The sequence below is a fragment of the Hemicordylus capensis genome, chromosome 1 (assembly GCF_027244095.1).
Source record: "Hemicordylus capensis ecotype Gifberg chromosome 1, rHemCap1.1.pri, whole genome shotgun sequence".
Classification (NCBI taxonomy): domain Eukaryota; kingdom Metazoa; phylum Chordata; class Lepidosauria; order Squamata; family Cordylidae; genus Hemicordylus; species Hemicordylus capensis.
The window spans coordinates 213,229,128-213,257,006 of record NC_069657.1 but is presented as its reverse complement, the minus strand read 5'-3'; the positions used below and the strand labels follow the sequence as shown (position 1 = coordinate 213,257,006).

General features: G+C 42.9%; 1 long non-coding RNA gene across 8 annotated transcripts; it reads left to right on the top strand.

Moving 5' to 3' along the window:
• The first annotated feature begins 152 nt into the window (after window positions 1-152).
• LOC128341163 (uncharacterized) lies at window positions 153-27,879 on the top strand. Of its 8 annotated transcripts, none has more exons than XR_008314242.1 (4): window positions 153-254; window positions 9,981-10,108; window positions 11,651-11,730; window positions 27,166-27,879. It is a non-coding gene; the product is annotated as an uncharacterized LOC128341163 (long non-coding RNA). The 8 variants fall into 8 exon arrangements; XR_008314245.1 differs by lacking the exon at window positions 153-254 and adding an exon at window positions 5,188-5,310; XR_008314243.1 differs by lacking the exon at window positions 153-254 and adding an exon at window positions 7,162-7,461.

Here is a 27,879-nt window from a genome sequence, read left to right as displayed (position 1 = left end):
GCCACAAGAAAATCTCCCTGCAATCAGTAACCAAGTACATCAGGGAGAGGGCTTTATTATGCCTTTCTCCTTGACATGGTATATGCTTTGCATAATTAAAAACTCCATCCCTCTCTTACAGTCTGAAGTGGTACAGTCCAGGATTCTGTCACCTCTGCTTGCCATTGTAATCCATGTAATTTGGTCCCAGTGAAAACATGCAGCAGAAACAAGTGATAAAAGAATTCCCTGGGCTGTACCAGTTGAGTCTACAGGTAGGAGTTTGCAATGATGCACTGTGAAAAAGCTCCATGTACAAAGAAAAACAGTGTGCCAAAGAGAAGGCTACTTGGAATACTCCTTGACAAGCTAGATTTCTAAGTGAAAGCAGGGTTGTTCTTCTTGTTGTTGGCAGGGAAGCGTTAGTACATACCAGTCTCCACCTATAACCTAAAGTCTAGTCAAGAAAAAAATATTATGACGTGATTCTGAACGAAAGAACAGCCCTACTTGATCAGGCCCAAGGCCTATCTAGTCCAGCATCCTATTTCACAGTGGCCCACCAGATGCCTCTGAGAAGCTGTAATGATGGGAAGGATTTGAGGGAGGACTCAAATGTTAGAGCAACTGCTGGGAGCGTTGGCCTTTCCTAATAAGGGGGAAAGCCTGGAAAAATAAAAAGACCAAACCAGAGGCCTGGGCAGGAACTACACTCACAGCCCCCACCAGAAGAATAAGAGAAAGCTTTGTTCTGTTTGTTTCTTCTATCCCAAGAGTGCCCTGAGGAAGCACGCCTGCATCATCTAAGGGTCCCACCACCTCCCTGGCATATTTTCTGCTTCTGATATATTTACAGAGGTTTTTGTTATCCCCCTTTACAATTCTAGCTATATAGTCATGGAACTCTCTTTTACATCCCTTCTTGTCTCCTTGCATTTCTTTTGCCAGGGTTTATCTTCCTTTCTGTTCCCTTTGTTTAGGCAGGACTTCAATTTTCTGGAGGAAGTCTTCTTTCCTTTTATAGCTTCCCTGACTCTACTTGCTAGCCACGCTGGCATCCTCCTGAACTTGGTGGTATCTTTCCTTCGTCTTGGTAGACGTGCCAGCTGAGCTTCCGGTATTGTGGTTTTAAATTAGTTCCATGCTTTCTGGAGTGATTTAACCCTCTTGGCTTTCCCTTTCAGCTTCCTTTTTACCAGTCCCCTCATTTTTTAGAAAGTTTTCTCTTATGTTCTACTTGCATATCAGCTGAATTGGATCATGCTATGGTCACTGTTCCCTAATGGTTCTAGAACTTTGATAACTCGCACCAGGTCCTGGACACCACTCAGGATTAAGTCCAAGGTAATCTCCTCTCTGGTTGGTTCCGTGACAAATTGTTCTAAGGGCACAGTCATTTAGCATGTCTAGAAAATTTGGCCTCTCTTTCAATACCTCACGTGAATTTGCCTCATCTCTGTGAGGGTAGTTGAAGCCACCCATTAGTATATCTCTGTCTCTCTTTGACTCTTCTCTGATTTGCTTCTCCAACTCCAGGTCACTCTCAGCATTTTGATCCAGAGAGTGATAGCATAGCCCTAGTAACACATTTCCTTTCAGTCCTTGCATTGTCACCCATATTAATTCTGTGGAGGATTCCGGTCCTCCTAGGTTTTCTAGCTTGTTGCATTCTATCCCTTCTTTAATATACAGTACTACTCCATTCCCATCCACGCCTCCCTGTACTTTCTGTAGAGTTTGTATCCTGTAATATCAGTATCCCACTGGTTCTCTCCATTCCACCACGTTTCCATTATGCCCACTATATCTATGTTTTCATTAGCAACCAAGCACTCCAGTTTGCCCATCTTGGCTTGGAGGCTTCTGGCATTGGTATATCAACACCTATATGCCTAAATGCCTATACATGTAAATACCTATTCTGCTGTATGCTTTGTAGAATGCCTCTATGACCCAAATGTGGAATGGTGAATCATGGCGCCTTTCATCATATTCATTTTCCTTATTTGTTTTCAAATGACAGCTCCACTGAGTCAATGCTCTGCCATCTTTTATTTCAGTACCCCAAAAGAAAACAAGAAGCAAAGGATGAATTCTGTCCTTTGTGTGCTTCCCAGTTTAAAAGGCTGAATCTATGAAGCATTGCTAAAGCTTCTAGCATCAGCAGTTTCGCTTCTTCATGGTGTATGATATTTGTCGTCACAGCAGAATTGTCACTACAGCCATTGTTAACTAGTGAACCAGTGGTTTAGCTAGAGCATTGCTCACAGCTGGGAGGTCTCAGAGGAACATTGCACTATATTTTATTAGGGTAAAAGAGATGATTAGGAACATTGTATTTGTTGCCTGTCCAGGCATGCATTACACTCATGATGGACACTGAGACCTGTTTGTTTTCCTAATGCACATCAAATTTTCTTCTGGTTTGGGTAAATGTCAGAGTGATAAAGCAAGAAAGGAGTCCTGTTTAAAGCTGTATGTTTGTGTTCAATGGTTTTTGTGGATGTATTTTTCTAATGTTGACAGCATGAAAAATCAAGCTCTTAATTGTCCAACGTCAGGGATGTGCCCATATAAAAAAAGTAACTGAGATAATTTGGCTGATACTTCTGAACCGGCCCTGCTCACATAAAATGAGGAGTGTGAGCATACGCATCCCACCACACCTTCTAGAAGATTCATCATTACATGGGGGAGTAACAGTGCTAAGCTAAGCAAGCTACAGCTAAAGGCCTCACATCATGACAGGCCCCAGAATATAGAAAATGACTAAATTTCAAGTTTTACATAATGTATTTTCATTCAAAGGCATTTCTAATGTAAATAGGCTTATTGCAAGATAACTGTTTTTCTGAGATGGTTCGTTTTTCATTGCATCATTGCCAAGGAAAAATAAAAGTTTATCTCTATTAACGTTTTCATTTTTGTTAGAAGAAGAATAAATTTTTTTGGTAATGCTATGCGGTCTTTTAAGCTCGACATAGTTTAGAGCTGCAGCATTTCATAATCCGGCTCTGGGGAGTGGTTTATCTGACACGAGGGTGTAGATGGACACCACTATTCCCTCACAAGTTTTCTGATGTCCACTCAGTTAATTTTAGATCCCACTCAGGTTGGATCAGGAAGGCCCCACTCTGTGTGCACACAGTGCCTTGATACTGCCGCCCAGAACAAAACTCGTTCCGCACAGAGATGGAAAAAATTACAGGGACCACTGATGGACACCCTTCCCCTCTGGGGGATTTGCTTACCTCACCCATTCAGAGTTGTGCAGGTTGTAATGCAGGCAGTCCTAGCCAACTGTATGACTTGAAAGGCTGGCTGAAGACAGATGAGTGCAGCTGTTTTCAGGCCCAGTGTGTTGGCCCAAGAACAAAGGGAGGCAGTACTACAAATATAGTATTACTATTTCCTTATACTGTAATACAAATATATAATAGTTTTAAAAAATAAAGATGAGGATTTTTTTTTACACAAATCTATGAAACATTCAGGCTTAAGAGTCTGAAAAGTGAAATCTAGAATGTATTTTATGTCTATGGTCATGGGAACAATTACAAGGGACATCTCTATTTCCTCCTCCTCTACAGCAACCAATCTGGCTGTGATTTAGGGAACATTATTCACAGGGTCCCATTGCTGGCTATGGAGATGGCTCTCCATGCTGGCAGGGGGCACATTACCATACTACTGACAACAATGGTAGTGGCCCATGTGGTTCTCTTATTGGATTGTGGTTCTGGGTTTGAGGACCTGTGGATTTCAAGATTGGCAGGAGGAGACCTTCTGGTCATTATTTGAGTTCAGAGACGTTCCCCTAGGAAACGTCGAGTAGTAGTCAGAAAGAAATGTCAAGAAGAGTAGGAAAGAAATGTCAAGAAACTCAGTTGTAGAGCCAGCTGCAATGGTGAAGCTGGAATACCCACAGCAGCATTTTTACTTTTGGTGGAAACATATCTGATTTTAAGATTATTACTTTTCCTATCAGTAAGTGTTTACTTTTAATGAATCCAACAGTTATGACATGCATAACATCACTAGATCTTGGAACAGACATTAAAGGGGACATGAGGAACAGTAGAGCCCCCTGCCAATGAAAGTGTGGAGTGGGCTGGAATAGTTGCCAAGAGTTTGGCAAGCCAAGGCCTAGAACTGCATACCACGCCATATATGTATTTATTCATTATTTTGTTAAAACATTTCTATCATGCCTTTCGAGTAAAACACACACACAAGGTAGCTATCATTAATATCCAGTACAAATACCAAAACCACAATCTAAACAAAACTGAGTAAAAATCAACAGCAATCCATCAAAACATCAAAGAAGCTAGGGCTATGTGAAACACTGCTAATTTGATTCAGAGACCACCTTGGTTCTTCAAAGGGCTCCCCAATTCAATTTGCTGCTTTGAGGGGGTTTCATTCCCTTTGGCCCATTTTAAAGGGGTCACTTTGAGTCAGATCAAAGCTTCAACCCCTACCTCTTCCCCACACCTTAGCAGTCCTCTGACCCCTTTACTTATTTGCCCAGCAAGAGACAAGACAGTGTTTTCTTTATTTTCATTCTTGGTAGTGAAGGAGCAGCATATTCTTCTTAAAATAAGTTTCAATAGGGCTTTCCCCCTACTATTTCCTCTCTCCAGACCTGGGAAAGGGGCACGGTAACCTGGGGAATTACAGTCACCTCAGGAGCTGCTGCAATGACCTGTTTTGATGTGACCCCCAAAGTTTGCATAGCCTTACTAAAAGTCACTCACAGTAGCAAATACAAACAATCAGGTATAGAGATTGGAGATAGTGCATTGAAGTGGTTCTTGGGAGGCGGTTCCAGAAGGTGGTGCTGGGGGAAATCTCCTCGATTCCTTGGCTTCTGGCCTCTGGGGCCCCTCAAGATTCAGTATTATCCACCATGTTGTTTAACATCTACATGAAACTGCTGGGAGAGGCCATCAGGAGGTTTGGGCTAGGGATGTGCACAAAGTTTCTTTGGCACCGGCGGGGGTAGTCCTTTAAGGGTGGGGGAGAGTGCACTCACCCCTCCCGCCGCATATCCCCCAACGGCGCTCTGTAACTTTTAAGCCCCTCGGGGCGGCAGTGTTCCTCCCTGCCGCCCTGTTTTTGTCATCAGCCGGAAGTGGCTGGAAGAAGTGTGTGCGCCCGCGTGTGCGCCCGTTGTGAGCGTGCACCTGCATGGCAGACGGGCACGTGCACGCCCGCAACGGCCGCAACTTCCGGCCGATGACAAAAACGGGGCGGCAGGGAGGAACGCTGCCGCCCCGAGGGACTTAAAAGTAACGGAGCGCCGGCGGGGGATATGCGGCAGGAGGGGTGAGTACACCCTCCCCCGCCCTTAAAGGACTACCCCCGCTGGTGCCGAAGCACTGAAACAGCCCCTGGAGCTGAAACGTTTCGGAGGCCTTCATAATGGCCTCTGAAATGTTTTGGGCACAAGCCTAATTTGGGATGAAGTGTCATCAATACGCAGATCTACCTTTCTTACCTGTTTCCTAGGGAAACAGTGCATGTACTGAACTGGAGGCTGGAAGCAGAGATGGGCTGGGTGTGGGCTAGCAAACTGTGGCTAAATGCTGGCAAGACAGAGGTGCTGTTGGTCAGTAGGAAAGCCAGTTGGTGATTCAACCAGCTCTGGATGGGGTGTACTCCCCTAGAAAGAGCAAGTGCGTAGCTTGGTGGTGGCCAGGGGTGCCTTTGCACAGCTTCAGCTAGTGCACCAGTTGTAGCGCTTTCTTGAGAAGGCAGATCTGGCTATGGTTACCCATACCTTAGTCACGTTGTGGCTGGATTACTGCAATGCACTCTACATGGGGCTGCCCTTGAAGAATATTCAGAAACTTCAGTTGGTGCAGAATGCAGCTGCCAAGGTTCTCTCTGGAACTGCTCACTCAGAGCATATCAAAAACACCTATTCTGAAAGAGCTGCACTAGCTGCCAATTTGTTTCCAGATCCAAATCAAGGTGCTGGTTATTGTCTTTAAAGCCCTTAATGGTTTGGGCCCTGGATACCTGAAGGACTGCCTGTTTCCAAGGGTTTCTTCCCATCCAACAAGATCACGGGCCGACGGGGGGCTTTGCTCCATGTGCCTACATTGAGAGAGGCTAGATTGTCGTGCACACATGACAGGGCCTTCTCTGTTGTTGCCCCAGACTCTGGAATGCTCTCCCGGTGAATATTTGCTCTGTGACAGCTGCGGCTTCTTTTTAAAAACAACTCAAGACCTTTTTATTTGCTCAGGCTTTTACCTCCAAGAGGCTCCCAGGTTTCTTAGCTTTCTTGTGTTTATTTATTTTCAATTGTTTCTTAGTGTTTCCTGGTTTTAATGTTTAGTTGATTTTGAAGTTTTAAATGTAACCTTGATGGAATTGTGTTATATTTTAACTTTTGTAAACCGCCTTGAGATGCTTAATTAAAGGTGGCATAAAATCTGAGACCTCACTTTGTGCAGTCACCCACTATACTTCAGATGGAGCGAGCATGTGGAGCAAGGCCTTTGAGAAATATAATAATGGTTAGATAGCTTAGATAGAAGACGGAGGTCCCTCAAGTATATGGGAGAAGGATCAATATGAAAATCTTCACTCAGTCTTCCATTTAAACACTGATTTGCAAGGCGCTGCTGAATGAGAGAGCATACTTGTTTATTCAGGGCTTCCCTTCACTCTCTAAAAATTTGGATTTTGAATCAGAGAGCGTATCTCCCCTCCCTTTTTCCCTAACTAGTTCTCCACCCCATTACCCTTGTAAGAGAAGGCGGAGGGCATGAAGGTTAGAGAAGCAGCCTCCCTCCAGAAACTGCGAGATGAAACAGGAGAGTTTCATATAGGTGCCATAGCAATTGTCAAAACTGAGCATTCTTACAAGAATGAGAAAAGAAGATGGGATGCCAGATTGGAGCAGAAGCACTGCTTGTTCATTCTCACAAAGTTCCTACAAAAGCCTGTGTGGCAGCTGCTCAGCTCTGAACGTTTTTTTGGTTTTTTTCTTCCTTTTTCAGAAAGCAGGGGGATGTTCCAAAACACAGTCTGAGATACTAAAGTTTTCCACTTAATTTCGAGCTGCTGACATGCTTTGCATTTGAAAGCCCCAACGACTCGTAAAAACTTGGTAGATGGAATAGGAAAAATGTGATAGAGGAATATAAGTAGCCTTCTGCTCAGGGCTGGCATTGACACAAGGCCCAGGGCCCTGGAAGGTTCCAGCACAATAAAGCCTGCACCTACCACTGAGGCCTTTAGAATTTGCTCCTCTTTCCAGCCAGCATCCTAGAACAGCAATTGTAATTGCCACCATACCAGAAGGCATGAGGCATTAAAGACACTGAAGCATATTATGGGAGAAAGGGCCACATGTTTATTAAGTGTTAAGGTGATTGACATTAAGATTAGCTATCATCTGGCCCCTCCCCACTGTGAAGAACCAAGTCCGCCTCCACAGCCATTGTCCTCAGGCTGCAGCAGAGGGTGAGAAAAGCAGCAAGGCCCCTCCATGGGCCTGAGGAGGACCAAGTACCTACTGGACACCCACCCACCCCCACCCTTTTAACTTTTGTTTGGTTTGTTTTTTTTAAGAGTGTGAGCCCTTTGGGGACAGGATTATTAATTCCAAAGAATGTTTTAAGCTGCTCTGAGCCTTTTGCGAAGAGCAGGATATAAACATAATGAGCAAGCAAGCAAATTAAATGAATCAGATGACTGCTCCACCAGCACTTCATCAGAGCGAGGAAGGGTGTAGCAAGGTTGAAGTGGGCCCTGGGAGAAAAAGTGAAGATGAGCCCCTCCTCCCTTGCCCTTTTCTTCAGAGAGGTGGAATGGGGAGAAGAAATAGTAAGCTGAGAATCAGCTGGTGGGCCCCCGTCTTGCTCAGGGACATCCCACCCCCCATTCAATTGTAGGTCACACAACCGTGTCCTTCCTCCCCACCCCCCAAACATATCAGGGCAATCACACCCAGGCTGAGAGCAGTGGATCATTCTAGTGTGTGCATCCCTGCTCCTCTTTCCCACCCCAAAGGGGTCAGGGCCCTTTCAAAGGCTATCACTGCATGGCTTGCAGGGGGGGAAGCCATTTGGTCCTTGTGGTTGGTGGAGCCCCAAAGCAGGATGAGTCCCAGACTGGCATCGCTCTCATGTTGCTAAGGACCAATTGAGCCCTCTCTACTTTCTTATAGCAGCCCAACAGTACTCACCAAACAATCAAAACTCCACACCTACTGCTGCTTGCCCACACTGAACCTGCCAGTTGTGACCTAATTGCTTATCTGCAAACGGGGGGCAGAATGGAGTACTAAAAAAACCCCACCACCCTTCCAAACCCTGCCAATTTGTCAAAAAGCAAAAAATTCTTATTTAGCCCTGCAAAGGATGACCAGGGTGGAAAGGAGGGGAGCCTCACAAACAGAGGCTGAGCTATCAGTAGCGAGTTGCTCCCTGAAGTGCTCAACCGGCCACACACCTCACGGAATCCCCAGCCAAAACCCAGCAGCGTTGCAGCCTCAGGCCTTATCCCAACATTGGGCGAAGCAAAGTCACCCTCCCCAGCATGAGGTTGGGGTGCACTGATATTCTCCCACCATGTCCGGAGCCGTGGAACACAGGAAGCTGCCTTATACCGAGACAGACCATTGGTCCCTTTTGCTCTTCATTGTCTACCCCATTTGGCAACAGCTTCTCCAAGGTTTCAAAGCAAGAGTCTTTCCCAGCCCTAACTGGAGATGCCAGGGAGTGAACCTGGGACTTTCTTTTCTTGGGAACAAATTTTTTATTGAAACAGCAAACTACCAGAAATATCCTTTACGATATCGTTATACAACTATGTACAGAGAGAAAATATTTACATTAGATATACAGGTGACAAGGTCATAACAGGAAAACAAACAGTACAGAACAAAGGATAAAATAGGGGGCCACATAGTAAAACAGTCACGTGATGGGGGGAGTCACGTCCAATGTCCACTTTCAACATTTATCCCATTGTGCTTTTGCAGAGACACATTTGTCCTTTTGTACATAACTGTACACTCTTCCAAAAGAAAATCACCGTCTTGTCCACGTGGATCTCACAGTCGCACCTCACCTCCCCATTTCAATGCAAAATCATAGCATGAATAACATACAAATTAACTAACCAAAGTACAGAAATCGGAACAGCCCATTTAGCTAATATCACATTACCTGCTAATATCACATTACCTGCTTCCTCAAACATTTTTTACAAGGGCTCAGCAGAGGGGTCACCCTACATGTCCCCGAGGCCAAATCCTCCCAGGTCTGCTTTTCCAACTCAGGTCAATCTAACAATGTACCTACCCTACGCCACACCTCTCTTGCCACTACACATTCTTTAAGGAAATGCAAGTGAGTTTCCTGAAACGACATACTCATGCGCAGGCTTCCGGTTGACAGATTAGCCTGGGGCACGTTTGCTGGTCTGGCAGAAGCTACAACTTGGCCGCATTAAGCGGTAGGACCTGATGATGCATGCCATCTAGTCTCCCACAGGTGGAAAGGGACCATCTTCTCCTTAAACAATGCAACAAGGTCGTCGGGTCACAGCAAGTACTGTGAAAGATGACATTTTTGGAGCCTACGTCACAGGGCCGGTTGGAACAGGCCCTCTTCTAAAACATTGCTGCATATCACTTTCCTCAACTGTCTAACCAAGAGGGAGCTTTTAAACAGGGCTGGTACAACCTTCCATTTTTTTAACGGAAAGACTAAATCCTCAAAATAGTCTGGATTGGCCTCTTTCACCACTCGAGTCACGTTACTGGCAAAGGATCCTTCCTCCCACCATTTTTTTGCCCCAGGTCAACCTCTGCCAACCCATAGCGAAAAGGGACACCCAAAGTCTCTACAAAAGATTACACCTATTATACACAGTAAAGAAAATCCAAATTCCAAAATTACACAACACAAATTCAGTGATTAAAAAAAGGTTGCAATGCAGGCAATGCTAAACCCCCTTTTTCTACTTCTCTATAGGCCTCTGCCCTGGCCAATGGGAAAGACGTTGTGTGTCACTCCAGCCTGAAGACCTCACTCTCGTCTCTCTGCAGAAGGTCGAGTGGAGGGGGATAAACAACTGCCAGAGTGCAGACCATAGGTATCAGGTATGTTCTAAAATAGACTGCACACTGATACATAGTGATGTTCCACTTCCTTCATAAGGCGATTTTGGCGTTAGCCTTCACTTCCCAGGTAGTCCAATTTTTAACCCAAATCTGATTTTTTAATGCCAAATCCAATCCCCAGAATACCAATAATATCCACCCAATTTAGTCCCGATTCTAATTCCAAAAATTGGCCCCTTTTACACTCAGACAAAGATAAGCGAAGGAGTTGTTGCTGTGTGTGGTTCACCTTGACAAAAACACTTTTATCTGCATTCAATTCGGACCCAGAGATCTTTCCATATTCAGTGAAGAGATCCAGCATGACCTGAACTTCACGTTCATCCAATAGCAAAAGAGTCATGTCATCAGCATGAGCCACGAATTTCACTCTGAATTCAGACGGTGATTCCAGGGAGACAGAGGTTTCGGGTGACTCCTTACTCTCACTCTCACTTGGGAAATTCTCATCAGGTGGGGGTGGAGAGAGACCAAAAAGCCCCGTAAGCGAGGCTCCCTTTGGATCCTAACCAAAATTTGGTCCAGGGCAAACACGTAGAGCAGAGGGCTCAACGGGCATCCCTGGTGAACTCCCGAGTGCAGGGCGATCGGGTCACCCCTCCAGCCATTGATCTGAGGCATCGCCGTCGCATTGGTGTAAAGCATCTGAATCCAGCCAACAAAACGTGGGGGGATGCCTTTAGCTCTCAGCAGTATCTATAAGTATTTATGGTCAACCTTGTCAAAAGCCTTGATCTGATCCAGTAATAGAAAATGGTCCCTCCAGCAATCCCGCTGGATAGAGTGAAAACATTCCCTCAGTAAACACAGAGAGTCAGTTATTTTCCTCCCGAGAATGGCACTCGTTTGTAGACTGTGAATCAGTTTAGGTGCTAGTTTTGCAAGTCGATTGTTCAAAACCTTGGCAAAAATCCTATAATCCACATTGGTAAGGGTTATAGGCCTTCAATTCCACAGCAGAGATGTATCTCTCTTCTTAGGAAGGAAAATCAAAAGCCCATCCCCAAAGGACCTGCCCAGACAGCCACTGGCCAAAAAGAAATTAAAAAGTTTAACCAAAACCGGTATCAACTAATCTGCAAATTCTTAGTTAAAAAAACCCATGTCAGACCATCAGGACCCGGGGCAGATGCCCCTCTGCCCCTCGAAATGACCTCCCTGACATCTTCCGGTGTCACCGGTTGAATTAAAGAGTCCCGCTCCTCTTCTGCAAGGGAGCAGCCCGGCCCGGCTCCCTCCAAATTGTAAAAACTGTCCAAATAGGATTGAATATCAGAAATGTCCTTCATTGTATACAGTCTGATGTAATAGTGAGCCATAATCTTGAGCATGTCACAAGGATCGACCTCCAATGGACTCTCCTCATCAGACCTCAAACCCTGAAAGTTCAACTGAGGCCTAGTCATTCTGCCCTTAGCCCATTCGCCTTTTTCTACTACAGGGCCCCTGTTGCGGTACATCTTGTTAGCCAAGTGATTGTAATGTAATTCATTCTGAAAATGCCTTATGATTTATTTACAGCAGCAGCACAAGTCTACATCGAAAGAGTCCCCTTTATTCATCTGATCAGTAATCCTCAGGAGTTGGACGATTGCTCGATGGTACTCTTTAATATCTTTTCTGTATACGCCGCTAGCAGGTGTTTTCATGTGATAGCGCACCCTCTTTTTCAACCTCTCCCATGCTCCTAAAAAAAATCCTCATCTGAATCCAAAAAAAGGGGTACCTGCTGGTTTAGATCTAACAAAAGAGTATCCCTAAAATCATAATGCAAATGCTTTGGATCTAAACGCCACAAAGGCTTCCCACGTGGGAGGACTTCAGATTAATTGCAGACAAAGCCCACCATCGCGTGGTCTGACCATGGGGTCAGGATCAACTTACATCCATAAACCTCAAAAGAGGGGGTATGCCCAGAGCCTATCCAGCCAACTGGCTGCCCTTGGATGGCAATATGTGAACTTGGTTCCAGATTTGAATTTATGTTTATAATTTGATTCAAAAACTGATTTGTGACAAATCAGGAAATATTCAGAAAAAATATATACAGCTAACGCCTTATCTGCTAAACCTAGGGTTTCAGACAAAAAGCGATGGAGATCACGCTCTTCCACTGATAGGGGTGAGCTGGGAGAGGAGATTGGAAGGTTTCCCGCAAAATTCTTCCTGTCCCCAGGTTGGGCCCTGTTGTATCGCTGATCTACAGCTCCATCCCCTAAGGGGAATATCTTATAGCAGTACCAAGGGTGTAGCTATAACTGAGCAAATGAGATCAAAGAACCCGGGCCCTCCAGCTCCTGAGCCTCCCTGCCCCTGCTCCACTCCTCCCTATTTTATTCATTATCGCCCACACTCCGAGGGGTGTCCAGGGAGAGGGGAAAATATGGGCCGCCCTCTCCCCTAGCTACACCATAGTCACATGCTCACATATAGCCACGCATCCAGGCAAAGCCTGCTTAGCAAAGTGGACAGCTCAAACATCTTACTGCAAGACTGGCCTAATCCTATAGTGCTATCTATGCTAAGGGCAATGAGAGAATTTAATTCACACACTGATTACCCTTTCGAATCAGTGGGTTGGATATTATCCTGGTCGGCGCAGCTAAGGTCCAAGAGAACATTGAAAGCATTATACTGTACTGGTTCAGGCATTATGCTGTACCAGTGCACAGAGATATCTGGATGCTCATACATGTTTTTGTGTGAATGACTGTACCTGTGTTGATTTAAACAGTGAATCTGGGTACATGCCCCTCAAATGCATAGTACAGATAGGAAATATACTACTATATCTGTGTTCAACAGAACATGTAAATAGTTGTACCTGTGTACATATACCTACCTGTGTACACTGTACACTTGTACAAGAATTGGACATAACATGTCAATAGGGCTTCAGAGGGAGGTTGTTCTCCATGCCTGGGAAAACAAGGAAAAAACTGGTTTCTACAGAGTAATCCACCCAAAGGCTCTATCAGCAGTTTGGTATAGTCCTAGCAACTGATCTCATCTCTCCTTTTTTTTAAAAAAAAAAAATGGTTTCCCAGTTTATCTTATTACAAGGAATAACTTGAAAAATCATTAACTATGTGAAACATAACCAAAATCAGAAGCAATGGAAAGACAATACAGAGAGCGAGAGCGAGCGAAAGAATAAAGAATAAAGAATAAAGCAGCATTAAAACAACAGCAAGCAAAAAAACACAAAAAGCAGAGCAAAGTTTTGTACCTGGATGTTCTCCTCTATCGGGAAAATAGCAGACCAGCCAGGAGAGATTTCAATGCAGAAAATATTGGGAGGGGAGGATTTCTTCCTCCCCAAGCACTGTGGTTCTAATCCAAATGGAACACACCCTGCCTTAACGGCTATTAACGTTTTTTAAAAGATGCAGGCAAATATTTTCATGGATCTTCTCTATCATTTATATTCTAAATAAAGCAAAGCAAAGTTTCAAGATAATAATAAACTGTGAAGTATGTTAAATTTGTTTTGAACCTAAAGAATGGATGTTGCAAATGTTCTTGGCCCGGCCGGTAAAAAGACTAAACCACAAGTTGTGTTAAACAGGAAAATATTAGCAAAGCTGCAAACTAAAAACATTAGAAGTTTGCAACACTGCATGGCAAATTATATATTATCCCCCGTGGTGCCTGATTAAATACCAGAGATTTCGCACACTGTAAGAACTTATTTTGTTCTTATACACCCATCATATCCTTTCCTCCCATTATACCAATTAGCAGTAATTATCTAATTACATTCCATAAAAGTCTTGCAAAGATGAGAACCTAGCTGCTTGGGACTCATTAGCCCTTTTTAACATGTTTATTGCACTTTTTATTTCTGACCACACAAGGGGAAGGGGGGAGAAATAGAAAAGTCTTTAAAAATGCATTACTTGCTATATTCTACCTATGGAAGACAGATATCTTCTGTAAAAAGATACATTAATATTTGTTAATCTGAAAATAAGGTGTCAGTACAATATTAAGCCTCATCCAATCAATGTACAGCTTACATAATGTGTATATTTGCAAAATATCTCCATCTCATCCACAAAGTTATCAAGCCTTTACCAGTTGCCTGTTTAATGAATATGAAGTTGATTGATTGATTGTTAAATTTATAGACTGCCTTTCATTAAAATAATCACAAGGCAGTTCACATAGAAAAAGCTAAAACAAGACTATAAAAATTACACAATTAAAATATGCTAAAATATAAAAACAAATCTAATTAAAAAGATTTTAAATACATAAAAATAAAATAAAGCTATACCTGACATATAAAACACTAAGGTGAATGAAAATATTAATAACCTGGCCGAGTTCCACTCACAGCAGATGCCTGTCACGTGCTTCAGTTGTTTTGAAGCCCTGATTTGCCAGACAAAATATAGCTAGTTAGGGGACAAACTACACGTTACATGCAAACGTGCGCATTACAGACTGTTTTTATTTTTAGAAAAACAGCTTTGGGAGGGGAGATGAAGCAATTGGTAGGGAATGCTAACTCTTTTGTTACTAGCTTTTTGCTTGCTCCAGACTTTCCCCCCAGGCTTATCTGCAACTCTGTGCAGAATGTCACATCCTGCAAGTATGCATCCATGATCGCCATGAGTCTATCACAAAAAGAAGGACTTGTCCCAGCCTATACATGTGGTGAGAGATATGTCTAAGTTTCATATCTCCTAGTAAAAATATGTAACTTGTCCCTACAATCAGGCTCTGTACCAGATGACTGGAAAGTAGCTAATGTAACTCCAGTCTTCAAAAAGGGATCCAGGGGGGATCCAGGAAACTACAAGCCGGTTAGCTTAACTTCTGTGTCAGGTAAATTGATGGAAAGCATACTGTTGTGAACTACACCTGGTTTTGCAATCTGTATATGCTTAGAGGGAAAGAGAGAAAGTCACATCATCATACATAAACTGAATTGGATCTTGGAGATGGTGACCATGTAGGATTTGGGCACGTGAACATAGATACATTCTCAGAAAGTTCAATGGGCTTTATTATAGAAAGTTGCTCATCAGGATAGAACTCAAACAGGTCATCCAAATTAAACATGTTTCCGATTCAAGGTGTAGTACAATATGCCTAGCTATCACATGTGTGTGCAATCAATACTTACAGCTGTTTAACAAATCCTAATAGACCTTTTAGAGAGAAACAGAGAGAGAAGAAAGAAGGGAGAGCTTAGGAAAGGGATGGCAGTGATTAGTGGGGGGGAAGGGGGGAGCAGGCTGAGCTGTGCATTGAACAGGCATCTCACCAGGTTCACAAAGAAGGCTGCAAAGGACTTGTTTATTGATAGGACTTGGGAGTGATACAGGCTTCAAGCAGTCAGGCAGGCTGGTGGTAGATGCTCAGAGCAAGGCAGACAGAGAGAGCACCATGGCTGGGTAGTCTTGACTTCTCACTGCACAGCAGAGGTCACAGACAGTCTCTGTCCATTGAAAGAATTCCTGCTTTAGCCCCGCAACTTAAACAGTGAACTCTGGGATCACTCTTGAGCAAAGATCTGCTGGTTAGGCAAAGCTTGCTGATTTGCCATGTCCAGAGACCCCCTTTTATAGCAGCTGGATCCTATAGACTTGCACTACGAGTTCTTTCAGGATGGCAATTTCAGTCATGGATGACAAAACTGTTTCATTGTTAGACCAGTTCAGAGCTCTGTTGCCAGATTTGGCTTTTTTAAAGCCAAATGTTGGGTTATGGCCCATTTGACTCACGAGTATACCCCTTAGGTTCTGGCCACACTGGAACTTCAGAGCAGCATCCTCCGCATACTGTCTTTTTGTTGTCAGGAAGCAATTTGCTCCTCTGTTTGTTCTCCAAACATCTGCATTTCTTAAGTTGTTGGTCTGTCTTTGCCTAAGAGGCAGGTTCCTGGTGCCTCTTGCTCCAAAGAGTGTTAAAAAGTCCAAAGGGGTTGTTTAAGAAGGAAGAAGCTGAGCTATATGTGTGAGACAGCAATTGAATTCCTTCTTGTGTACATCTACCTAGTGTGTAATTATATAAAGAAAAGAATGTTTAAAGTAACAGCAAAGGGGTACATGTTTGAGGCTAGTTAATCAATGGATTTGACTAAGGCAAAACAATATAGGTGACATCAACATGGTAAGCATTCTGTCAGAGGAAGTAAGGGATTAGCTTCCAGCTTGTCTCCTAGGAGCTCCAGGTCTTAACACTCACATCAGTTTCAGAGGATGAATACAACTGAAGGAAGCCCGGGCGGGTGTGTGGCTGGAGGAGTCAGTCATGTGACTTGCCTCTGGAGGCCCCCCAAGGCGGTGGACCCCCAGACAACTGTCTCCCCTTGCCCTATTATAGTTACGCCCCTGTAATAAAGAGATGTTGAATACACCTCATTATCCAATACAGTTATTCCAGTAGAACTGCAGGGACAGTTGTCTCACTGTTACATAATTGTCTAAAAGACACAAACTGCGCTCACTCTCAAATTGTCGACTATTGTATTTTGATAATGGATGGTAATGTAACTGTTTAATGAGAATGGTGTCAATAGAATAACAGCTCCAGCTGTCATTGCTGTAGGGTGGGAACTCTGCAAGGAGTAGAAATCTAATGAAAGGTTGATGCTAAAGGGAAGGTTAGATTAATAAAAGATCAATAGAACTCTGTTTCACAGTTTTGATGATTATGCTCTCCAACGGCTGAAGAGAACGGTTGATTTTGATTGATGCATTAGATGGTTCTATGATCAAAGGCAGGTCGCTATACTATATGTGTCAACACAATGAAAAATCTAGCCTTAACAAACTAAGCAAATTTCACAGCTGTTACTTGGAATTGGATTGTAGCTGTATGAGTCAGTCTTCTGAAACCGGTCCTAGGTACTGTGCTATAATTCTGTTTGGCAAATTAGGCTAGGAGCTGTTGAGAGAAAAAGTGAACAGGCAAGGGTACTCTGGAGGCTGAAGGAATAGGCCACAAAGCCAATGCAGAGGTGAACATAGGAACTGGATGTTTGCATATTGGTCACTGGGCCTATTTGAACAATACTTGTCCGACTAGCCTGAATACACATGGTCAGGACTTGTGCATACCATGAGCATGCATTCCCTTTCCACCTTCCAGCATCCTGGAGCAGTTTTTCTTAGTCACTACAGTATTTGTAGTATGTGTAAAGAAATGGTTTGGACAAACGACTTCATCACACAACTAGAGGAAGATATTGATTTGAACTTCCTAGCTAAATCTTTGGCTGGTCAACAAGTATCTCTACGATTACATCAGAAATTGTTATTTCTATGTGTTTTAGGAATAAAGGGTTGTGGTGTAATCGTAGGGATACCTGTAGAACTGTAGCTAAAGATTTGGCTCTATTCCTCAGTGTAGTTTTGGTTTGTCATGCTTCACTATTGATTGAAAGTCCTGTGTAGCTTCACAGCATCCACACAGCCTTTCAAAATCTTGTGGTAGCATTAGGTTTTTGCTTGGAGTAAGCTCATGAAATGAAGACAGTGCAGAAGAGGCAAGAGGCCTTTTCCTGTTTGGCCAGTAATTGGCTTTACTACCAAAGTGGTGGTATTTAAATACCAAAGTGGTGGTATTTATTCATGCTCTGTAGTTAAAGCACAATTAATGGGGATACTTGTGTTATGGTTGACACTACAAAGCCCAGGCCATTAATTACAGCCTATTAATCCGTCAAACTATTCTGAGACAATAGCTGCCTATACTCTAGGGAATTATAAATGGTTCAAGCAACTCAGAAAGCCAGGATCCTGGGTACCCCCATTGTTTTTGTAATCTTACAGAGTTCTATATTGTGTCAGCCCTCTCTCTTATCTGTTTAGCATTTAGTCATTTTATGTGACATGACAACAGACCTTCAGATGACTGAGAGCATGAATGCTGCTACAGGAGTGCTGAATTCTTACACTACATGAGACTGCCCACTAAATAACACAACGTAGGCATTGTGTTTTTGAGGAAGGAATAATGGCCAGGATCCAAATAACTATGTGACTAGTTTCATATGCCCAAGAAGGTTTCTCAAAAAGTAGACCCCCTCATGTTACTGAGGAAAGTTTCATAAGCTATTAGTGTTGCGACATGATAGTCTGTTTTTAAAAGTAGTTCACAACTCCTACTGGGCAGGTGTGAGGCCTTAGCCATGTCTTACAATTCCAATGCATGTCTTTACATACAAATTTGTTCTCTCTCTTTCCGTTCCGTTCCTTCCTTCTTCCTCCCTCCTTTCCTCCTTCCCTTCCTCCCTTCCTTCCGTGGCTTCAGTGAACATTTTAGATATAGATAGTAACTTGTTGAGGTTTTCTGAGATAATAAGGAGACGCTAAGGATCAAATCAGGCATGACAGCAACCAGTCCTTTTGTGTATACCCAAGTTTGACCTCACCAACTTATAAAGTATGAGGCTAAAGTATGGGTTTTTCAAGCCTCTGAACTGAAGGTCTGAAGTGTGTTCCAGATCTTGGGTTCTCTGAAGCAAGAGGTTAGAAGAAGCCAAATTGGTGGGTTCAGATGTCACAACCAATCCCAGCTTTTCCTTATCTAGAAAGGAAGTAGATGCCTATGTGGGGATGAGGAAGGTGCATGCATTCCAAAGGCTGAGGGTTGTTGCATGGAGCTTGGCATTAACAGAAGTTCCATGAGATGTCTGAACTTGTCCTGAATCAAACTAATTCAGAGAGAGAAAACCATTCTCTTGAAGTAAGACATGTTGTGTCATCCCCTTGGCAGGCAGAAAGTCTCAATTTAAGTGTACCTATGACAAACCAATGGAAAAGCAATGCTTTTAAGTGAAATTTTTGGCTGCTGGCTTTAAAAAGTACATTTCCACATGCTTACTCCATTGCTAAAATAGATGTTGGGGAGGAAGAAATTACCAGACTTGTTAAAATACTCTCACTCTTGTCAATGACAGTTGAATTCTGGCAAATCTTTCTGAAATATGTGCAATTTTATGTATAACCACGGTTCTGTGATATTCTAAAGTTCTGTGGAACTTCTTCTTGGGTCTTTACCTGCTAGAGATTTGCAAGATGACACTTCGAAACAGCAGCCCAGCTTGATTAAATCGCTCATTATCCTGAACATTCTGTTTGTCATGACTTAACAAACCATACAATTAAGAAAGTGAATGACATCTTCGTTTTCCATCGCTATAGCAATTTAGGCCTTTACAAATGTCTTATGTTACGGTCAAGTGGATTATTTGAGAGTATCCCCCCCCCATCACTGTTTGATTTTCTAATCTTCCTGCTTCATCTGTCACAGCTCATCAGTTCACCATCATTACCTGCAAAAATGATGTGGACCAGTGATGCCACAGATAGCAAAGTTGTCACCCTTATATCTCTATAGGATCCATGGTTGCTGAAGGCAAGTTAAGACTAAAAGCTGCCTCATCTCAGGGGTTGTCCTCATGTCTTTTTGAAGGTATCCTGAGCAAGAGAGATTTTATTTTATTTTATTTTATTTTATTTTTACAGCCCCCCAAATGTTCATCTCTGGGTGGCTTACATCAACATATAACAAACTGAAACAGGATTAAAACATTAAAACAATTTGAATCCTCAAGTCTAGTTAAATGTTTGGGTGAATAAATTGTCTTTAGAGACTTTTTAAAAGTTGTGAGAGATGGAGAGGCTTTTATTTCAGCAGGGAATATATATATTCCAGAATCTTGGATGGCAATAGATAGAAGGCCTGTCCTTGTGCAGCCACCAGATGAGCTGGTGGCAACTGCAGATGAATCTCCCCAGATGATCTCAATAGGTGATGGGGGTTCATAATGAAGAAGATGTTCTCTTAAATATCCTGGGTCTAATCTGTTTAGGACTTTATAGCTTATAACCAGCACCTTGTATTTTGCCCAGAAACTTATCAACAGCCAGTGTAGTCCTTTTAATGTGGTTTCTTCCAAATGACCTCAGAGACTGGCTGCCACATTCTGTACCAACTGCAGTTTCTGGACTACATACAAAGGCAGCCCCACATAGAGTGCATTGCAGTAGTCAAGTCTGGAGGTTGCCAGCATATTTAGTAATGTTCTGAGGTAGTTTATCTCAAGAAACGAATGCAGCTGGTGTATCAGCAGAAGCAGATAGAAAGCACCACCACTAGTCATTGCCTCAACCTGAGACACCAGGGAGAGGTTTGGATCCAGAAGCACTCCCAAACTGCATACCTGTTCCTTCTGGGGAAGCGTGACCCCATCCAGAACAAGCAGATCAAAATCATCTCCCGAGTTCCGACCCCGCACAATAAGTACCTCCGTCTTATCTGGATTCAGTCTCAGCTTGTTACCTCTCATCCAGGCCACCACTGGTTGCATTGATTTTCTAAATTTTATATATGAATTGTGATTTAGAATCTATTTTTAAAAACTGAGTATGGTTAATATGTTTAATATGTTTCATTAGTTTTCCACTGCATTGTTCTTCATTTTACACAGTTTTTTTTTCTCATTTGCGGATATTTTATGTATTACCCTTTTGATTTGTGATTTCACTGTACCCATCCAGAACCAGCAGATCAACATAGAGAGGAGAGCTAGTCTTGTGGTAGCAAGCATGACTTGTCCCCTTAGCTAAGCAGGGTCCTCCCTTGTTGCATATGAATGGGAGACTAGAAGTGTGAGAACTGTAAGATATTCCCCTCAGGGCCTGGAGCCACTCTGGAAAGAGCAGAAGGTCTCAAGTTCCCTCACTAGCATCTCCAAGATAGGGCTGAGAGAGATTTTTGCCTGCAACCTTGGAGAAGCCACTGCCAGTCTGTGAAGACAATACTGAGCTAGATAGACCAATGGTATAGACCAGGATAGACTCCTGGCACCCACAGAGCCCTGTGGTTTTCTTTGGTAGAATACAGGAGGGGTTTACCATTGCCTCCTCCCACACAATATGAGATGATGCCTTTCAGCATCTTCCTATATCACTGCTGCCTGATATAGGTGTTTCCCATCGCCTGGGGACATACCAGCGGGGATTTGAACCAGCGACCTTCTGCTTGTTAGTCAAGCATTTCCCCACTGCGCCACTTAAGGTGGTGGAGAGTCATATAAATATTTTCGATTTCTTTGGTGGACAAATCTTGCCTCATGTAATGTGCGTTGCACCCTATCAGTATGGCCGCTGCCTCTCGGTGGGAAGTGAACCTGCTTTTCAGAGAGTCTACCATCTGGGCTGCCATTTCTGGTAACTTCTCTCTGTTCTTCCGCATAATGTCCTTGCAGATGGTTCTATAAATATAGAAGGGGGCAAAATTGGGATCAAGCTCTACAAGATCTTTGGGCATGTCTCCCCAGTTCATATAGTGGATACAGGTGGCAAATGCATCCTTAGAGACTACTCTGGTCCAAGGGTCCATCAGTTGAATTAAGAGGGGAACAAACGCTTTGGAAACGTTTTCCTTCAGGCTCTGTGTGGAGCCATCTTTCATTCCCTTCAACAGCATCCCAAAAAGACCAATGGAAGAAGCCCGCATTTCACTGTCATGGTCATTAAAGTACCTCAGGAGATGAGGGATGAGGGTCAACCCCATGCGTGCAAAATCCTCTGTGTCCAAGTGCCGGAACATATTGTGGAGGGTCTTAATGGACTCTTTGGCAATGTTCCTGTCAGAATCTAAGGCACAGGTCAGCAGGGGAGAGAGGAAGGGCTCCAGAGCCTCCTCCTTGAAGGAATGCTGCAGAAAGTACCCCAGCCCTCGGATACTGAGGATCTGCATGAGCGGGCAGGGCTGCCGCATCCATTCTTGGACGATATCCAGGATGTCTTGCTTGACAAACAATGGGCCAATCTCTGTGTGGAAAAGAAGCTCGGTGAAGCAGGCCATCCCAATCGTCCTCTCCTTAATGTGCGGACGCTGCAAGTATGTATAGGCTAGTTTGAAAGTCACGTTGAGGTGCATTTTGTTATAGTCAGACAAAGTCCTCATAAGGTGAAAAAGGCCTTCAAAGAAATTCTCTGGGGTGGCCAGCATGTCCCAACAGCCTTGCGTCCCCAAAATGTTGTACTCCTTTCCATAGCCAGCACATGTAATCAGGTTTTTCAGAGCCTGGATGGCAGAGCCCAGTGGGGTGTCAGGGAACTCAGCATTACTTGAGCTGTTGGATCCTCTCCTTCCTGTTGCGATAACCATATAGATCTGAGTAACCCGGGCAATGAGCAAGTGGGCAAATGTGCCCTGGATCTTGTCCACGGGCTCAGCTGAGGAGAGGATCAAACACAAAGCGTTGGTAGCCGCGATAGGCACAAGAGATGTGCTGTGACGCCTCTGGTCAATGTCTGAAAGAGACTCTTTATCCTTCCGCCTCTTGAGCAGTGGTCTTATTAGCCTCATGCGCAAATGTGGCTCGCAGGCCAGGGCCTTCCACATCTCTGCTATGCTCTTATTGCATTCCAGGGAGCATTCAAGAAGGCTGCCTAAAACACCATTCAGGCGTTTCAAAGCTAAGTTGCACAGAGCTTTCAGGGAATCCTCTTTGGTGACAGGGTCAGTAATATCAGGAAGATTTTGGTAAATGTCCTTGACAGTCGTGGGGGGTCATCCACATCCACCCCACATTCTTCCAGGAAGGAGCTCAGCAGCACACCTGCCCCCCGAGAGATAGCTGCCTCTAGATTCTTGAGATTGACTATGGCTTTGAGTGCAAGCTCTGAGTTCTGGCTGGGACCTAGGTGCTCTCCAAAAGCCTTTGCAACCTTTGTGAGATTCTTGAAGAATACGGAGGGGCCAGTAACCAAAAAAATCCTTTCTGAACCATTTCACAATGTTCCCTTATTCTTTGGTTTCTTCTCCATCTCCCTATCCAGCTTGCCCGAGATGATACGGTGGAGATAGTATAGAGTCTCTGCAGCCTGCATGCCAGTGTCCTTCACGTTATCAGCAGTGCGAAGGGACAGCACCACCAGAGTGCTGCTTCAGAGATTAACTCTCTGTCCTCTTCTTGTCCTGCTAACTGCAGAAGAATACAAAAGTGTTTGCAGACCAAATCTTATTTCTTGACTCCCGCAGTTTCACCCCATAGTAGTAATAAAGGGCAGTCTTATCTTGGCTAGGTGTTTGGGGGCTCTTTTGGGGTCCTGCCGTTTTCTGGCTTGCAGCAGAGATGCCTGCTGCTGTCAGTCTCCTTGTAGCTTGTCTGGGGTCTGTAGCAGGAGTCCGCTGGAGAGACTGCTGGAGGTGAGCCAGGATGTTGTCTAGGACTTCACTCTCATCCATCGTCTCCACTGCTTCTCTGGCAGGTTTTCCTTTCGGTAGCTTCTTGCTGTTCAAAAGATATCTGAAATTCTCATCAGAGCATTCTAGCAAGGAAGATGCTCCTCCCTCTGACGGTTTCCATTTTGGCATTAGCCTGGTGCTTGTCTTTGACTTAGCGGCCGGCAGCTTTGGCAAAAACTGTTCCTTGGATGTCTTGCCTTGGACTCGACACGGGTCCCTCCCGTCTGTCGTATTAGCCCCTAGACCAGACTTGGAGGGTTGAGGCTGCATCAGTTTGGGGAGGGCTACTGGCTGGGACCTCTCCCTGAGTTCAGCAGATGCTGGCACAAGAGGTTTGAGCAAGATCGGCAAGATCTGGGATGTTCCCTGGTTGGCTGGTTCTTGGAAACTTGATGGCTGAAAGCCTGTGGTTCGGACAGCCTCCCGACTCTCTCGCCGACCTCGACTAGTCTGAGGAGCAGGCCCCTTGCTCTCCACAGCCTTGTTCTTTAGGAGCTCCTTTATGAAAGGATTCATCCTCAAATGGACTAATCTTCCAAGCTTTGGTGCTTTTTAAAATTTCCACACTCAGGAGAAGCCCTTGTGCACCACTGCTCTCTCCTCCTTAGCTTTGTGAAAATCCTCCAGGCCTCTGGAAACAAGGGCCTTGAGGTTATACCCTTATATATGATGTCACCGGGAGTGAGTTGATGCCAGCAAACAAGAAATCTCTTGCTCAGCTGACTTAAGACAATGGGATGGGTGTGTGCAGGGGAGGCCAATAACTGCCGGGCCTATGCATACAGGGGAATGGTGGTAGGGAAGGCTAGAATGGATCTCACCACCTCAGACTGCAGTTTTCAAGCAATCCCACATAAAAAAGCAAATAGAAAACTGGCATGTCAGTGAGAATGATTCTATTCCAGACCTGTGCCAACTATTCTGATTTTCTATTTTTTTAAATTGAGAAATTTTCACATATGCTACAAAAAAGATGAAGAAAGAACTTCAATATAAGTGGCAAGCAAATGTTGAATTAGATATGATTTAAACATAAAATACTAAATTTAATCCCCTGAACTAACATCAGTCTTTGCCAATCAGCAACTTAAAAATAGATATATCACCAGCAATAGACATAAGTAAGTGATGCTTTGTAGTTCCAAAAGAGTTCCCACCTCATATAAAAAAGGGTATCTTGATTATGACGGCTGTCAGGTTTTAAAGATGAGGAGACTTTATTCATTAGAATAATGCTTCAGGTTTTTACAAACCAGGCTCTGATAGAGATGTGACTCCTTTTTCTCCATATAGATCCAATTCAGGGGTGTGTACAAACCACGGTTCAAGCACCGGTTTGGTGCTAAACCAGTCAGGCAAGTTCTGAACCGTTTGGTGCTGTGGGTGGGGAGCGGGAGCTTTAAGAAAGTGGGAGCAGAAGCTTTAAGGTAAGGACCTGCTCTCCACCACCCCATGCAACTTCCTGCTGGGGTGGTGCTCAGCCCAAGGGCACATGGCATCCGCATGTTAATGAACAAGTCACGTTTAGTGAGTCTGGATTTTTTCCAGATTTGAAAGACTTTAATATGTCCTCCAGGTGGGAAAGAGCTTGACCCAAAATTGTGGCTATTGGGGAAGGAGGTGGAGCAAGTTGATATCTTCATTTATCCCAGGTTTGTCAGCTGATGAGTAGATAAGGACTGTCTGTCCTTCAAGTCTTGCCACAGTATGTCTTTCACATTGTGTGGGAAACAGTTCTGATTCTCAATGTTTGCCCAGGGTTGTGGATTATGTGATAATAGAAGTTTAGGCATTTGTGCCAAAAGAGCTGTCTCATAGGTGTTTTCAACCCGCCACTCTTAGCTTGCTGTCTCAAGAGAGCTCTCTGGACTCTGGTTTTTTTTTTTTTTTTTTTTTAAATTACACCACAGGAAGCTGTCAAGTGATGGCTGCCAAACCTTTAACTGAAAACAAGGGATAGGGCAAGGGAGAGTTTGAAAAAGGAAGATAAATTTTAGTCACAGTTTTCACTAGTAGAGCTCTTTGAAGTAAACACAAATTCAGCTTATTCAATATGAGTAGATCATGTTTGATTGTTTGGAATAAAGGTTTATTTTTAATCCTAATGGGAGAGGAATCATCTCTCGGTATCCAGATGCCCAGAAATCTCCATTTTTTTTAAAGGCTTGCTCAAATTTCTGAGTTTGATTTAGCGATGTCTATGATTTTGTATTGAGCTTGTAAGATGCAACAACTGACTTTTTAAAGTTAATTTTGAAACCTGAGACTTTTCTAAAACCTTCTAGTATTTTCTCAGTTTTAGGAATTGCTGAGTCTGGGTTGGAAAGATATAAGGTAACATTGTCAGCAAATAGGCTAATGACGTGGGCCATATTTCCAATTCTGATTCCTTCAATGAATGAAGAAGATTGTATTGCATTAGCGAAGGGTTTGGTAGACAGGGCAAATAGTATTTGGAGACAGACGGAGCCCTTGCCTTGTGCCCCTGTGCATATTAAAACTTGTTGATTTAAGTCCATTTATTCAGTGGTTAGCTGTTGGTGAATTATAAAGCAAACAAATTATTGTTCTGAATTTTGGTCCAAATTTAAATTTTTCAAGTAAACAGTGTAGATATCCATGTTCATTTATTTTATTTTATTTATTTAAAATATTTATACCCCCATCCGTCCAGTACACTACTGCTTGGGGCAGCTCACAACATTAATAAAATAGATAGAATGTAAAATAAAAGGCTAATAAAGTTAAACAAGTTAAGTTAAGCAAGTTTAAATTTCAGGCAAAAACTACATTTACAATTACAGGTGTGGTTTTTTAAAGTTTCAAATTAAAAGTTATTTAAAAAGCTAAAAACTAAGAACCATAAAAACAAAAGAACCTTCCAGCTATAAGCAGCAGACAAAGCATTAAAAAGCCTCTTTTATAAGAGATTCTAATCTATCAAATGCTTTCTCTGCATCCAGTGCCAAGATGGTTAAAAGTTGGGGTTTTTGTCTTCCAGTGAATGATATCCAAGTCCTGTTAATATTATCCATTATGTTGCTAATTTGGACAAACCCTGATTGGTCTGAATTAATGTATTTGCCCATGAAATTATGAAGTATCATGGATAATATTGCTGTGAACACTTTAGCATCTTGATTGTGTAGAGATATGGACTTATATGAACTTGGATGGATAGTGTCTCTGGTTTAGAAATCTCTATCATGTTAGTGACTTTCCAGGATTTAAGAATGTCACCCTTATCCAGAATATTGTTATACAGTAGAGCTAATGGTTTAAGAATTAGGAATTTGATTCTTTAATTAAAATCTAGTGGAAAACCATCGGGTTTCACAGATTTGCCAAGTTTAAGATAAGTTGTAACATCTCCCCCGCCCCTGAAATAGGAGTTTCCATCAGTTCTATATGGCTTAGTAAAACTGTGCACTCTAGATGAGTACTTATAAAGTCAGTAATTGTTTCTGATTGCAGTTTCTCTGAGCAGTATAGGTTTTCATCATAATTAACAGATTCTAGTTGGTTGTCTTCATTTGACAATCTTTGACAATCTTTTATGGGATTGAGAATTAAGTGTTTGACAGCCTGCAACTGAATTTTATTATTTACTTGCTTTACTAAATATATACTGGCATGTGCTCCTTTTTCATAATAGTTCTGCTGGATGTATAATAACTGTTTCTGGATTTTATAGGTATCCAAGAGTTCCAGTTTAGATCTAGCTTTCTGAAGTTTACTATAGATTAACTTGTTTCCAGATTGTTTATGTTGGTGCTCTATATTTCTAACATCTTTCAACATCTTTTGTCTTTCAGCATTCCTGATTTCATTCACCTGTGCAGCTTGATTGATGAATTTACCTTTTAGTGTGGTCTTAAAAGCTTCCTATATAATATTTAGTTCTATGTCACATTTTAGAGTAAAAATATTCATTCATCCTTTTTTTCTAGCTGTGCTGTAACAAATTTGTTGTTTAACAAATAGGTGTTCAATTGCCAAGAAAATATCTTTTTGTTATTTACCTGTGGTTGTAATAGATACAATACCCAGTTATGGTCTGACCAAGTCCTTTCGCCTGTTAGGGTATCCTGCAAGTAATGTTGGTGAGAATCTGTTATAAATATATATAGTCTATTTTAGAGTACATCTGATGCCTAGCAGAAAAGTAAGTGTAGTCTCTCTCTGTTGGATGAGTAATACTCCATGTATCTAATAAATTGATTTTTTTCAACAATAATTCTGAGGGAGCTTTTAGGTTTTGGATATGTTTTTGTCCACAAAATGTGTCCCATCTCTATAAGCGTTAGTCTCCACTCACAATCCAGTCTTTTATTTTGGTTGCTTGCATATTTTAAAATACGGTTTTAAGAAATTTATATTGCCCAGTATTATGTGCATAAACAGAGCACAAACAAGGGTTTATCGGCTAGTGAGCCCTCTGCACAAATGTATTGGCCATTTGGATCTTTATGTATTTTTTATAGATGGAAAGAGCAATCTCTTGATAATAAAATGGTTACACCTCTTGA